This window comes from Callionymus lyra, chromosome 12 (assembly GCF_982586985.1).
Source record: "Callionymus lyra chromosome 12, fCalLyr1.hap1.1, whole genome shotgun sequence".
In the NCBI taxonomy this organism is placed as follows: domain Eukaryota; kingdom Metazoa; phylum Chordata; class Actinopteri; order Syngnathiformes; family Callionymidae; genus Callionymus; species Callionymus lyra.
The window spans coordinates 15,506,038-15,520,453 of record NC_141829.1 but is presented as its reverse complement, the minus strand read 5'-3'; the positions used below and the strand labels follow the sequence as shown (position 1 = coordinate 15,520,453).

General features: G+C 38.5%; 1 protein-coding gene across 2 annotated transcripts in view; it reads left to right on the top strand.

The window, feature by feature from the left end:
• LOC148068426 (gap junction gamma-1 protein-like) overlaps positions 1 to 14,416 on the top strand; it is a 45,439-nt gene that overhangs the window by 25,272 nt on the left and 5,751 nt on the right. Inside the window, exon 1 of one of the 2 annotated variants that reach the window (XM_087803758.1) lies at positions 14,242 to 14,401. The exons of the other annotated variant lie outside the window; for it this stretch is intronic. The gene's annotated coding sequence lies outside the window, so the exon portion shown is untranslated. Of the gene's footprint in view, positions 1 to 14,241; positions 14,402 to 14,416 lie in introns of those variants that run through there. 2 annotated transcript variants of the gene reach the window in all.

The following is a 14,416-nucleotide window of genomic DNA, read 5'->3' as shown; positions in this document are numbered from 1 at the left end:
CAACATACTTGTCAGCATCCTTTGGCGAGTTGAAAACTTTTGTGACACCTCCGAGAGTAAAGATGAGACGAGCAGGGAAGAGAAATCCACTCCGGGCGTTAGCTTCACGTAACTTTTGCCTGACGTTGTCAAATTCTTTCCGTTCCTTAATGACGTCAGCAGCGAGGTCCTGGAAGATGCTGATCCGATTTCCCTCGTAGTTAAGTGGACCCTTCGTCCGCGCCGTGTGGATGATCCTCTCCTTCACAGGGTCGTGGTGTATTTTGGCGATCATCGTGCGTGGTTTGTTGGATGATGCGCCGGATGGCGCGCCGATGCGGTGAGCCCGGTCCACCTTAACGCCGCCCGGAAAGTTGTCAGCTCCCAGTAGTTTCGCCAACATATCGGCGACAAATGAAGTGGGGTTGCCCTTCTCGATGTTTTCCGGAAGCCCCACAATCTTGATGTTCTGTCGCCGTGAACGACCCTCCAAGTCACAAAGTTTAGCGCTCAACACCCGGTTCTGTTTCAGCAGCGCAGTACACGTTCTCTCCAGCTCCGACAAGCGTCCTCCATTTTCCTCCTGCGCTGCTTCGAGACTAACAATGCGAGAAGTGTTAGCAGCTACCTCCGACTTAACACTTTTAAGCGAAGTCTCCAAACTATCAAACCTTGCGTTCATAGAATGTTCCATTTGTTTAATAGCGTCCATTAAGAGCGAGTAGGAGCCCGGAGCCTCAGTCTTTTCAGGTGTTTCTCCTCGGCTCAGTGAGCTAGGTGAGCTAGCGTCCGTTAGCTCCGGAGGTTGGCACTCGTCTTCGCTACCAGAGCGAATTTCCTGGACTTTTTGACTCTTCTTCTTGCTTTTAGGCATAGTCCCAATCTTTGTCGACTGTTTCGTAGAATATAAGTGCGGATAAAAGTTAATTTAAGTAGTTTAAATAACGTAGGGTGGGGAGCCAAAGAAAACGCGACCTACTCCATGCCTAAGCCAACCACGCCCCCCTGCTGATCTTTTCTCAACAAAAAGATAAACTGATATTGTTTCATCTGAACTGCAGATCATTTTATGTCTTTTGATGTTTGGGTTCATTTATGTGAAGATTAATCTCAGCAGGACATCAGGGCACTTGTCAATATTCAATTAGAGACTCATCCTCAGTAATACTTTGCTGTTTGCACCACCTGGCATGAAGTTTGAAGCAGTGAAGTCTATGACGAGGACATTTGTGAACAATGCTAATGTAATCTTATCAGTCGCAGCATGTGATTTCCTCTTCCTAAATAGAGGAGATGCTGGACTTGATCTACTTACGTGTGCTGTATTTGAAACTAGGAGTTTTGGAGAAGCAGTATAAATGCTTCATACCCATGTGATATTAGCTGGTTTTCCCCATTTATTATTTGTCTGTAATAATCAGACCTTTCAAAGTGTGGCTCTGAGGTCACATCCTTCCTTTCAATTATCCAGGGCTACGTAAACAAGCAAGAGTGAGATGATGGCTTACTTGAAGTTTTATTTTATATATATACGTATACCAATACTTTTGTTTATTTACTAAGGGTCCAATGTGTTAATTTAGTCATTTAGTTTTCCTCATTCTGATGATTTATTGTTGAATATAAATGTGACTTCTGTTGTGTGTGTAATGTTTTACGATCAAATGTTCTGTTATTTCTTATAATTCTTAACAAAATTAAGTTTTGTACTGTAATTTAACGTTCTGTCCATAGTTCATAGTTCAAAGTCTACAATTGTTTAATAAAGCATTAAAACTATGACACAATATACAATCAAATCAAAAGCTCGTAAATGTGTTGTTTTTGTTCTAATATATTGTCTTTTTTCTTTTCCCTTGTGATATATGTTTCGTTTTTAACTTTTTCAACCATATCAAATGTACATATAAGTTATAAAACCTGTTTGCAGATGAAATGCTTTAATAGCATTTTTACTAATTTCATCCACAATTTTTATTATGGATATTAATCTCGAATATTTTTATAAACTAATAATTTATACTAATGTCTAAAATGTATTTCTATATCGTAATGATACAATTATACTTTAAAAATTCTTATTTCCTATTGTGTCTTTTTGTCTTAATGTGGCTTATTACTATTGGGAAAAACTGTTTAAGTATTGGATTTTTTTTTTCCTTCCCTTTTTCTTTGGGATTGACTACCTACTAAAGCAAACCTTTCCCAGTACAAATTGTAGTTTTAAATTAAGAGATAGACTTTAGTTTAAGAAACTTTACAGTGAACTGTAAATTATTCTGAGGTACATTTTGTTATTAACTTTAGTCTGTGATACTATTTTCAGATGTTCTTTAAACAGTACCGTTGAAAGATCTTTCTACCAGATGATGAGATGGTTGCATTCTTCAGATCCATCTGGATCATTCACTTGTGTGGCTTTTAACGGCTGCAGCTCACACGTTTATCTCTGTTCCGAACTAGCTAAGAAAGAAAAGGTGTCTTTAAAGTTAAAAATGTTCATTGTAAAAAATATATTTAATTGTATATTCGACATAGTTGTATGGTTGCTATAAAAAAAACAGGTTCTATTTCTAACAAATCTAACGGGAGTGAGCTCTGTGGTCTCTGGTCAGAGACTTATTGCATGTTGTGTGAATTAACTGAAATAGGCTCCTTGTCTGAGGTATGTGCTGTCTATGTGCATTTCTAGTTTAAGTAAGTAATTTTTCTTTGTATAGCGCTTTTCCAGACCAGGGTCACAAAGCGCTTAACGGTCAAAACAATATTCAATAAAGTATATACTTTAAAGGTTTGGAGCCCCTTTAATGACTATATATCATTTCTATCCTAGCAGTAATGCCTTGCTCATTGCCATCATGACTGTTTTGAGTCCAGCTCATGAATGTGACGGTTCTAATGGGAAACAACTTTATCTCACAGCAGGTAAATAGTTTCAATGACTTGCCATGTTATGTTAAAATGAGGCATTTGTCATTCTCTCTTATCTTAACATGTCTGAATGCTTGAATTTGCAATTTGAATGAGAGAAAGTTCAACTCCCCATTGTAGCATGGTGCTGTGACCTTTCTATGTGAACGAGGTGAAAGTGCTTGCATACAGTGAGCCTTGCCTCTTCACACCCAAAACTGAACTGACGTTAGCATAAAAGGGACATTGATGGTGGGGTCACAGATAAGTCGGGGGTGGAGGGCGCAGTCCTGTGAAACGATACAGTGGATTATATCAAACGGCGTCTTTTGTTGACTCAAAGTGTTGCAAGCATGCAGAGTCTTGCGTCATTCGGCGAGCATCTGAACCACGTACAAAGTTGACCTTCTTACCTAAAATCTGCTTTTCCTGGAGTGAAAGACAGAACCATGTGATGACATCACCACCTAAAAATGAGCCTGATGGAGTAAACACATGTGCGGGCCAGGATCAAGTATAAACAGGGTTCTTTCAAAATAAAAGTCAAACGTCACTTTCACGGTCACATTGAGGAATTCCAGCGCATAAACAACGCTCTCAAATAATTCCTGTATCCCGACACGCCGCAGCCTTCCGTAAGGCTCTCATGACTCCGAGCTCACAAATCACTTTTTCCTCCACGGTCCAGACGGGTTGCTGTGATATATTGTTTCATTTTTTCCATCACACAGGAGAGGCACTTTCCCGGCTGAGTCAATGGTGATCCTTGCAGTTTTTACGCCCATAACTCCTTTCCATCGAACTTTTTTTGAAGACGTTGCAAACCGACTGCCAGGTTTTTTTTCTTTTAAACGCATCCCGAGGTCTCTGCAGCGGACACGGCTGTATCTTTTAATGACAGAGTGTCTGCGGTGTTCAACGCTCTGAATCAAAGACTATTACTTTTACTTTGACGTTTGCTTGACATTGAACTTTTATGAGTGTCGTGAAGGTTTGAAGTGGGAAAGTGGATGACTCCGCTCGCTGCATCTTGAGGGGGTGGATAAGAAGTTGGGAATAAAGTTTTAAATAAACCAGAAAAACTCATCAGGCAATGTCACAGATGGAGCCGCAAACATTATCTTGTGCAGCTGTGAGACTGCGACACTAACTTTTGCTTGATCTTGTTCATTGTCAAGGTGACACAGCTTTGCTTTATCTCGCAGGATTTCATTGTCATTTTAGTTGTGGAGGACGTAGCAGGAAGTTTAATTTCAACACAAAAATGACCAAAGCAGTAAATATTTTCACATCAACTGTAAATTAATGTATTGTTTTATTTTAGCAGCACCTGACACACAACACATATGATCACAAACAGGTTTTTGCTTCAACCAAGGTCAGAGTATAAGAATAATGTGACATCATGAATCTGAAGAAATAATGAACGACTACATTTTTTTCTGACAGTTTCTGCTCCTGGTGTCCTGTTTGAACTGTTGCTCCCTCGTTAGTTTCTCTATTTTTTGCGACTCTCTGGTTATACTGAAGATATTCTGTACACGTAGAGTAGGATTACCTGGTTTGGGTTAGTGGACCCTAATGATAGAAAAACAAAAATCAAGCATTGGGAGATATGATGATAAAGGGGGTAATAAAGTTTTACCTTACCTTACCTTACCTTATTTATTGTCTAATATTTCCAATGTTCATGAAGAAATCTGACAGAAAATCATTTGAGTTCTTTCTTCTTTTAATTCAGATTTCAACAGATTTTGAGGGACAATGAAAATCCTCAAACTGAGAAATGAAAGACAGAAAATACTTACTTAAAAAATAATAGTTTGTAATAGTTATTGGAAATATTTCTTAATCATCAGTCTATCAACATCCTTTTACTCTACCCTAACCCTAACTCTGAAACAAACCCTAAGATTGACATTGTCAGCATAAAACAATACTTACAGTTAAAGTTCATATTAAAAATAATTAAAGTTTATATTACTTATAATTGAGCCATTACAATTGTACCGTTAATGCACAAATCCCACTATAGAATGGGATCCTTGTGTAGATCTTGGAAGGTAACAAACAGTGTTGCGAAACCTCCAGGCCAGATGTGGACAGCTGGCGTGTTACACAGCACATGATTGGTGATGTGTTCACAAGCATGCAGATAGGAAACCTACATGTGTGTAGTATAAACCATCAAAAAGTGTCCATCAGCACAGACCTAGCTGGTGACTCACATGGTCCAGTATAGTTCACTTTTTGGGACGTTTATTTTAATTTGTTTGGTCCTTGGTACTGAAATGTGCAGAGGAATTCCTCATTTGTCTCGTAAGCATCAGGGGGATTGGACGAACTTGATCTGTACTTGGGCAGAGCTTAAACAAACCAACCTAAAGTACTTCAGGACTCAACTGTTTGTTGCTTTTATCATATGATGGTAAGAGATTTCAATCATCCAGGATAGAATTTGTGTTCATAAGCAGGGATTCGCCACGATAAAGACCATGTATAGCCATGTTTGTTTATGCATAGATTCCGTTTGTTTTTTTTAAAACTATGGTTATGATCTACTTGTTGTGCAAGTCATGATGATTTTAAGGAACTTCCTTTTCGGTGGGAGTGAGCAAAAACTTAAGATCACTGAAGGTCAAATGAATCATTTTTACATGTCAGCATGATTCAACCTATTTTTTGTCGTACCAGGGGTTACTAAGGAGTCAGAGCTACGGTTTTTGCAACAGTATATTGTTTACATTATTTTCATGGACTGTCAAAAACAAAACACCTTTCAGACAGTGAAAATCAATACAACACAAATCAGAATAAATATTTGTTTCTTTCAGTCCGATACCAGTACCGTTCTCAGTAGTAATATTACTACTATTATTTTTATTATTATTATTATTCAGTAGAAATAGTCAGTAGTAGTATTAGTAGTTCTCAGTAGTTCTCAGTAGTAGAAGGAGAGTTCCTCAAAGGTTTACGCCTCCACTTGTTGGTTGAAAGTAGTTCAGCGATGACAAACAAGTCTCTTGTCCGAGCACACTGGTCTTGTTTTATGACGCAAATGCCTTATTTGAGTTTGGGGAAAGGTTTTTCTTTCCACCTTTATAGGCAGGGCTATTTGAATAAGACACTTGAAACTGTCTAAAACTGATAAAAAGGTATATTTTCTCAATCTGGCGCCATAGTATACATAACAACTATCCAGGTTCAATGATATGGGAAAAAAAAGACAAGTACGATCAATTCTTTGGATATTGGACCAGTGGCTAGTATCTCAGTTTAGACAAGAATGTGTGTTGGGATATGAAAGATGTCTTTAAGGCCATAAACATCAGTAGTTTACTTAACAATCACTGCCATACATCACAGAGAGTCTGGAACCTTGTTTATTAACACATATCTGTACCTGAGAGTTATTATTTGATTATTACACATTCGTTTACCAGACTGCGCACTTTATTTTGCATCGGATTTACAAGCGAAAAGTTGTACAGTAATATATCAACATAGTTGATGGCTAATCCTTCCTGAGATGTTACTCACCTGCTACACCAAATCTTGTTTAGTGTCTGAAAATCACTGGGTCCCGCCATCAGGGTTACGCAGCCCCCGATACCCTCGCCGCCACCATCTGCTACGGGGGTAGGGCCGTCTGTTTCCATGGCAACCGTGTACCCCTCCTCCCCTCATGGAGCTGGGACTTCTTTTGTATATCCCACGTGCGAGCGTTTCCATCTGTAACCCGACCATGCTACAGTGGGGTGCTGGTGATGAATACACGGGAGATTGGGGGGGGTGGAGGGTAACTTGACCTCCATGCCACTGATAACACCCGATCCCGACTCCCGCTACTGTCGCAGGTAACAAACTTCTGAAGGTAATTCAGAGATTAATTTGAGGATAACTGGACTTTATGGGTGAGCAGCTTAAAATGAACCCCCACCACCCTAATGGTAACAGCTTGACCTTGAAAATGCAGCCACCCATCCCCGAGGTTCCCGGTCACTCCGACCAACCCCCAGCAAACTGACCAAAAAAGTGGGGTAATAGGCAGGAAAGGGAAGTGAGAAGCTGTAAATCAGCAAGAGCAGGCCTGTTAACTGGACTCTCTCCCAAGCAACACATAAAAAGTCGCTGACTCACCAAGTTAGTTCCGAACACTCAAGCTTTTCAATAAGCGCTTATAAAGTTGAGCTTTAAAATGAGAAATACTTTGGAAAACCGTGTGAAATTAACGAGCCTCCAACAAAACAGAAAAAGCATCACGGCAAACAGACCGGAGTAATTACACGGCCCCCTCTTGGCTCTGGTTTACCTCGGGTTGTTGTTTTCACTGGACTCGTGCCCACAGGTGATGCACGGTAAATTCCCTCTGGATTGTGGCCTCGTTAATTTCATTCGAAACTCTACAATATATTTTATAGCTTTAGGTAAAGAAGAAACTTTTTTTTTGGTTTTAGCCGCTACATCACATGAGTCCAAATGAAGGGTCAGATCTGAGAGATCAACGGATCTGAGTTGTTCTACGTGGGCAGATGTATTGGCTCAAATCAGAGTTAGATTAATGTTCATGTTGAAATTGTGACCTACAAAGATGTCAGTGTTTAAGATAAGATAAGCTACATATGAAAAAAATTCAATAATTTGACTGAGAGTTACAGTAAAGGAGAACTGACGTTGAAGGAAAGAAATTTGAGGGCGCGGTGTTCAACGAACACGAGGATTTTTAAGGAAGATGGAGCCTTCCGAGAAAATCATACTTCTTGTTAAAGACATTTTAGCATTAGATCATTGGAATGAATTCATGTGGTCAACCAATCACACGTACAGTAACATTATTTAGAATTTTATTCATAGTACCTTTCGTACATTTATCGGAAAGGGTGTTTTTACATTAAAAAAAAAAACAACAAACAAACATCTTACATTTTAAAATTACAGTACATTTAAATGTTAAAACTCAAGATAAATTCTGTTTAGTTAATAAAATATTTTAGGTAATAAAATAGCAGATTAGAGTAAAACATGATTACAATAATGTAAAAAATATTTATATGAATGAATTCTGTTTATCAGGTTTATAGAGCATGGGTTTGATTTAAGAAGTAATGTTAAGTTGACGAAAGTAAGAATTTTTTTTGCGTTTCATGTGGTGGTCAAATGATTAGGATAATTCGAGTGAATACAGAGGTTTCTGATTGTGGGTTCGATAATATCTGAAAGTTTTTCTGTTAAGTGGTTATTCAAGTGTTACATTATAAGTTAAACAGAGTGGGATTTGGAGGATGGACGACAGTGTTTTTCTGAATTGGATTTATTGGGCTAGAAAGGAGAAAGGTCTGAGCCAGACAGGTTAGGTGTCCACACAAGCTAAAAATGCAGCCAGAATATCTGAGCGGAAAGTATCAGAATCCCTTTATTGTCCCGCGAGGGGAAATACTTTATATCTGTGTGTCGCCTGCATAAAAATTATAAGATACAATATAACGGTTATAATCTCTCAAAGAGAAAGCATATAAACAGAAAATAAAATCGGACCTAAAACTGACCCAGACGGTACACCATAGGAGACACTGGCTATAGAACTTGAGATGTCTCCTAAGTTATTTTTAAAAGAAGTTACAAACCCGAACAAGTAGTAGTTAATAGTAAACTAACACATTTTCTTACTTTTTCCTTGCTAGCCTTTTTTTTTTATAAAGATATCTGCGGTTGATTTCTGCCGTCACTTACACATTTCATTTATAAGATATCAACACCTTATAATGAAGACAGCTCTTTCCGATCCTTTTACCAACGGACACACATATTGCAGTTTAGTAAGCGATTAATAATGAGAAGTATGCAACACCTTAAAGTGTGCGGATTCACTCTCGAAACACACAATAATCTTTCACGATCTGTCCTCATGGCTTAGTTTTGTAGATATCTCAGACCGTGTTCAGCTGACATATAGCGTGGACTTCCTGTTGACATCAGGAGGCAAACACACAAACTCCACCATGTGATAAGAGGGAACACAGATGCTCTTGTGTGCTCCAAACCGTTGTTTCTACACAACATGGATCCTGTGTGAACATATTATTTTTCAAGAGCTGTAATCTACGTCCCAAAATTATTTGCAGCTATTTTGGATGCCTTTGAAGAGTTCACAGAAGGAAAGAATTAGTCTCGCTGGCTGGAAATTCAACTTCCCTTTTCTACTGTGAATGGGAATGTGAGAGTGAGGGCGAAGCTCGCTGCCAAACAAAATTACCCTCTGACCAATAAATAATCAACAAAAACGACTCCCAAATGTTTGCCCGCTAATGAAAGGATGTTTGTTTACGCTCGCGTGGATGTCTCATCTAGAGAGAAGAATTGAGGAACCGATGGAAGACAAGATGACGGATCAGAGGAACAGGGCAGCAGGAAGATAGCGGTTAGATTCCCTGAGTCATCTTGGAGGTTCGTCGGATTGAGCTACTCGTAATGCTATTCATTCTGAAGAAGTCACGCTCTTGTGCTTTCCCTGGGTGTGTTGGCAAGGAGACAGCCCCAAGAATGCAGGTTAAAGGGATTAAAACCAGCAACTGCATTTCTGCTGACAGCACAAAAGAATGCTTGGTGTTTTGCTGTGAATTTGCTGAAGGAAATCCCAGTTTTTTAAAATCATGAACGTAACACACCGTTGCTCTCAAGTGACGCAGTACGAGATGAGCTGTAACTTTCCAGCTTCAAGGCTTTTTCTTCTTTTTTTTTAGAAACTAGAGTTTGTGCGAAAATGCTGACCACAGCAGCCTCAAAGAAACCATTACCAGTTTCCATGTGGAACTTGCACAAGCGGACTCCATTTGCTTTTTTCTTAGACAGGAAAGAAAAAAATCATATGCGATGAATCAGAGTGGGTCAGAGGTAGAGCATACAGAGGAACTCTTGAACAAAGCCCTTTTCACCCCTTCTAAATTGTTACAACATCATTCGTGTTTGCAGGAACGGTCAAGAGAACAGACGGAATGCAAAAGCAAAATAGGTTATATTACTTGGTATAACATAGAAAAACCTAAAATTCTTCGAGACCAGACCTGGCTCGGGGGACACATGCGGCCCTTTTACTGTATAAATGCGGCCCATACACATAAAGGTCAGAGTTAAAAAGTATTTTAACATATTCTTTGGATGATTATTGTGCAATTTTACTATACGTTGTTCAACCTGTTGGTGACCTCCATATAATATACAATGCAATATATTTTATTTCACTTATTAATGCAGTTTATCTTTGCTATATTTATTGGGGGGGAGTATTGACGCTCCCTTACAACAGTTGTCATTTAATTTGGCCCCTCAGGAAAATGTGATTCACCATTGTCCTCGATGAACATTTAGCAGAATAGTTTCTTAATGTTAACCTCATAATAAAAATAGACTTTAATACTTCACTGCATTGGTGTCGCCTTCCAAAACATTTACATGTATTTTTTCTTCAATCATTTCATGTTGTTCAAATCATTACATCGATATTTTATATTAGTACTTTAATGTTAGTTCAGGTCATACTCTTAGGCCTTTTACAAACACTCTGATTTGAAGTTGTTTCAGGATTATTTTGCATCTTCCAAAGATCCCTAAAAAAAAGGGGATATACATCCAAAGAAGAACAACAACAATACGAACATGGCAGACCAACGACATGGTTGAGTTACTGTTACAGATGACAATATGTCAACGTTGTAAATATCAATCGGACATTACGTAAAGGAAGTGCTATGATATGATGGTGGTTTGGTTCATACAGACGAAGACGCGACATATTTAAATCTATCCAATCTTGAGTCTGGTTTAACAAAAATGTGGGTTTAACTGACTCAAAAAAAAGGATTCTGGTGCATGAAGGACAGTCTAAACTTGTGTGGGACCAAAACTTCATGAAACATTATCTTGAAATAAAGTGTGTTTACATTGTGAAGGTTTATTCACTTCAAAGAAAAGCCGAATACCAAACAAAAATCATCCAACTTGAGAAATTGTTGTTCACACCTGGAACAGCGTTCAGGCTTCAAGGAAACTTTACCTGAGTTCAGACTGAAGTCTGTTATTTGTCTCAAGGGGAAGTGGCCTGTGGTCCAAGAACTTGTACGTGAATTCATGATAACGTCGACAACCAATCACTGGTGAAAGAATCTAGGACATGTTAAACAAATTTTCTTTTTGGGTCGTACTTGTTTGTCCTTTTAACAAATTGCTTCCAGGACATAGTTCTTTCAATTTGAAGTATTGACAGCCAGTGAGCCGGACTCAGATTATGGTCTGAAGCGGCCTGAGGGCAGGATAGTTTAAGATCCTCGTCCTATTTTTTGTTGCCGATGAGGCACCCTGCATGATCTTGTATGAATAAAAGCATGCTTGTGGTTCACAATAGAGCTTTGCTGTGCCCCAAGAAGGGGGGAAGGGAATTACATTCCTCTGCTGACCCCCTCGTTTATTAAACAATATCTGCAGACTCATGTGGGTTCAACCACACTTGGACTGTCTTTAAAACGCTGCTTTGTATTCAGAAAACATTAATCATTTTCTTCTGGTTTTGAAGATGGTGGTTAGCGATCTAGCATGCGCCAACTAGTGGAAATCGATCGGGTTTCTGATGTATTATATCCAGGTTACCGGGCCAAGCCTCGGTTTCACGCATCTATCAAGGAAAGCGCAGCGTAATCGTTCTAGAAAGTCTCATCGAGATCCATCAAGTGAGGGTTTCATTGTGAAAAACAATTAAGTTGATGCTCTCTCCTGCTAGCTGCTGATTTTTATCTCTGCCTCCCTCAAACCGCTGTGCACCGAAACTTCCCCGTAATGCATATTGGATCCATGTGGAATGATCAATTGATGTCACTGTTAAGGCATGAGTAGAAGGAGGCGGTGGGGGTGGGGGAGCTGTTGAGATGCACGTGTTGTCGCTGCCAAAGAAAGTGTGTCAGGGAAGGAAAAGGGCTCTTTAGGCAACAACTTCCGAACATTTGTGAGGCGCAACATTTCAGGGGTGGCGGGGGTTGACAAAAGCTGAGGCTGCCTGTCACCGGAAGTGACGACACGTCAACCAGCTGGGGTAGAAAATGGGAATCAATCATCTGTTGAGACTTCAGGAAGCACAATAACACAGTTTGTTTAATATTCTACCCGCATCGTTAAAACTTTAGAATTGAACAACAAACAACTGTGTCCAGACAGGCATGTGTTGTTGAAATCTATTTCTTTGTATTTAATATATATGACCTCAGATATGGAAAGATTTTGAGTGCACCTTAGTATAGTTCGTTTTTTGAAACCAGCAAAAGGTGTAAAAACATTTACATGTAGTGATACTGTTTCAGCCAATGAAGGGAATATTGATGAATCAAAGTGAAACTTCACACAAAATTCAAACTTCACTCATTTTCTACACACCCTCATGTCTTACTAAAGGTTGGGATTCAAGTAATCCATTCCTGAACTGTGATGGACAAAAATGTATGTCCATTTAAAGGAAGCGAATGATACGCGAGCGATACAGACAGAAAGTACACTGGGTGATATCACAGAGTACAGAGCGATGTCAGGCTACTGTCTACACTGGCAGCGCTCGCGATGTTTACCCGGAGTACTTTCTGTCTTTATTGCTTGTTATTCTTTAAACTTATGCTACAAACAAATATTAAATATAAACTTTGTCAGGTTTTTCATGGGGAGTCCCAAAATAGACAATACAGACGAGCAGTACTGAGGTACTTGGATGTTTTTAAGTGTCTTTTTGGACGAAGATGAAGAAGAAGACAACTGAGCTCCAGTCGCTACATTAAAATGAACAAACATTTTTGGTTATAACTCTAAAAAGGAACATTTAACCCTGAAAATAATCCCAACCCTTAATCCACATGAGGGTGAGTAGAAAACGAGTGCATTTTGGGAGAACTATCACTTTAAGTTTTTTTAAGTGGGATTTTATTATTTGTTGTTCAGAAGAAAATGTAAGTTGTTGTTAACTACGATGAAAATGTTTGTATTTATTGTAGATACTTAAAAATAACATCATGCACACAGCACTTGATGAGTATATAGAAACATTTGACTCTTTCTCTATTATATTCATACTTTTCTCAGTGAATATATGAAGGTAGGTTATATTTGCAGTGTACTAAAAGTATACTCATTTGATACTTATTCAGACTAAATTGGAATATTATAAGTTTACAGAAGTATAATTTTTAATATGGTCATCATTAAACTACCAGTGTACTGGGTTTGCACTCATAGTCTATAGTTAAATTTACAAATGTACACTCTTCTCGGAACTTTTCTAGTAGTAATTTTTATTAACCTCAGTAAACTCACAATAAATTGCAATACATTTAACCGAGTCACACAGGGTGAGAACCAGCAACTTCCCTATCATACCTTATGACCTCCGAAACTGTAAATCACTTGTGGATTCTAGGGTTTGGAGGCACGTAACATTTGTTTGTCAGAAAGGATTCACTAAGCATTGAAGGCAAGGCAGTTGTTTCTTCTGCAACACATCACAAACTCCCATAATCCTTTGTTTTCCTATTGGATTACCGCAATCACAAAGTTGCCCAAATAACAAAAGTAGTGTATAAAATAAGTAAACTCATAGTACACTTAAATATAATCCTTTTTGCTTAAGCATTATATATATATAAAAAAAGAACTTAATGCGGTTCATCTGCATTTTATAAGACACAAACTTTAATTATACTATTGCAATTGTTGTATTAAATAAGTAAATGAATAGTACACTCAAATATAATCATTTTTGCTCAAGCATTGCATTGTAAAAAAAACAAAGAACTTAATGCAGTTTTGTGCATTTTATAAGAAAAAAATTCCAAGTATACTATTTAAATTGTTTAAAAAACAAGTAAACTAATACTACACTTAAATATACTTGTTTTTACTCAGGGATTGCATTAAAGAAATACAAAGAACATTCTGCAGTTCATGTGCATTTTATAAGACAAAAACACCAAGTATACTATTTAAATTATTGTAAAAAATAATAACTAATACTTAACTTGAATATAATGGTTTTTGCCAAGGGAATGCATTTAAAAAATAAACAAATACTAAAACACTTTTGGTGGGCACACGACTTTTAGTTATGTATACAATTACGGTATGTTTAAATCAGATATGATTTTCTGTTACTGCAAACGTTTCTCAATCTTTGATTCCTATCCATCTTCGTGTCAGTTTCAACCCAGAACTTTCAGGAAAACCAAGACGAGATTGCATCAGGAATGCTGCCGGATTCCCTCCCTTCTGCGTAGACGGGGGTGGGCGGCAGAGGGAGGGGAGACTGAGAAAAAAGGGGGGGTGTTCTTTGTCCTGCTCACCCCGCGACACAACACGCCAGGAGCCAGTCACGGGAGGCAAACCTGGGTGGCTCGGTATAAAAGCGGGAGAGGCTTCTTTTTTTTTTCTTACAAACACAGTTGAGTTCGCAGCCAAAGATAAACTTTGAGGAGAGAAGCTTCAGCGCGAGGTAACTACTTCAACA